Here is a 1,793-nt window from a genome sequence, read left to right as displayed (position 1 = left end):
CAGGAAAATGAGCAAGGAAGGGGCATGGCAAGCATTGTGGTCTTACGCAGGTGGCAGGGAACGCCTCCCTGGGAAGGTGGTGAGTGAGTGCTGAGGCTGCCTGGGGGAGCAGTCTTTTGGGCAGAGGGCTCAGCAAGAACAAAGGCCTTGAGGCCCGGGGCCTTGGGGGGCATCTGATCTTGAGGCACCTTCAGGCACTTTGGTCTCAGAAAGTCTCCAACACACTTTGGGTTGCCTCAAGGACATTTTTCTTATGTAAAAGATGATGGGGTGAAACTCTATCTGGACATTATATATATATATATGAGTACTTGGGTATACAGATTTGAATATTTTTAAGATGCAAGTCTTTGAAATTTCCGAATGGCTCTACTTTTTCCCGTGTCTAAAGGAAGTTTTCCATTTCCACTATATTTTCAGTCAAGTAACATTTAGCAGCAGTGGAAGGAAAAGCCTGCACATTGTTTTGCACATTTGACCTCATCTTCACACTGATTTGAAACCACAGACCAATAGTAAGGCCTAGGTCCTGGTCTCACACATCCGCCTCGCTGTGGTGAGACACTGGGCAGCAGAGCTCTGGGAGCCTCCGTTTTCTATCTGTAGTGGGAGGATGATACCTTTCCTCTCTCTCTGAGGGTCCTTCTGACCACGCTTCCACCACTGCACATGGGTCTTCTGCTCTTTTCTAAACACCGGGAGTGAAACGCAGTGGAGGTGATGCTCCCCAGCCTGTAACAGTGTGTGTTCTAGCATGTGTCATACTGTGTGCTCTAGCGTGTGTAGAATGTGCTTAGCATGTGTTGCATGTGCTCTAGCATGTGTCATAGCCTGTGCTCTAGTGTGTGTAGCATGTGTTCTAGCATGTGTCATAGTGTGTGCTCTAAGTGTGTGTAGTATGTGCTCTAGAATGTGTCATGGCTTGTGCTCTAATGTGTGTAGCATGTGCTCTAGCATGTGTTGTAGTGTGTGCTCTAGCATGTGTAGCATGTGCTCTAGCATGTGTCATAGTGTATGCTCCAGTGAGTGTAGCATGTGCTGTAGTGTGTGCTGTAGTGTGTGTAGCATGTGCTCTATCATGTGTCATAGCATGTGCTGTAGCATGTGTAGCATTTGCTCTAGCATGTGTTGTAGTGTGTGCTCTGGCCTGAGTAACATGTGCTCTAGCAAGTGACATAACATGTGCTCTAGCATGTCATAGCATGTGCTCTGGTGTTCGTAGCATGTGCTCTAGCCTGTGTCATAGTATGTGCCATAATGTGTGCTATAGCATGTGTAGTATGTGCTCTAGTGTGTATAGCATGTGCTCTAGCATGTCATAGCATGTGCTCTATTGTGTGTGGCATGTGCTCAAGCATGTGTCATAGTATGTGCTCTAGCATGTGTCATAGTGTGTGCTCTAAGTGTGTGTAGTATGTGCTCTAGAATGTGTCATGGCTTGTGTTCTAATGTGCGTAGCATGTGCTCTAGCATGTGTCATAGTGTATGCTCCAGTGCGTGTAGCATGTGCACTAGTGTGTGCTATAGTGTGTGTAGCATATGCTCTATCATGTGTCTTAGCATGTGCTGTAGCATGTGCAGCATTTGCTCTAGCATGTGTTGTAGTGTGTGCCCTAGCATGAGTAACATGTGCTCTAGCATGTGACATAACATGTGCTCTAGCATGTCATAGCATATGCTCTAGCATGTGTCATAGTATGTGCCATAATGTGTGCTATAGCATGTGTAGTATGTGCTCTAGTGTGTATAGCGTGTGCTCTAGTATGTCATAGCATGTGCTCTACTGTGTGTGG

Source organism: Mandrillus leucophaeus, unplaced genomic scaffold (genome assembly GCF_000951045.1).
Source record: "Mandrillus leucophaeus isolate KB7577 unplaced genomic scaffold, Mleu.le_1.0 Scaffold89, whole genome shotgun sequence".
Taxonomy (NCBI): Eukaryota; Metazoa; Chordata; class Mammalia; order Primates; family Cercopithecidae; genus Mandrillus; species Mandrillus leucophaeus.
This window is presented reverse-complemented; position numbering follows the sequence as displayed.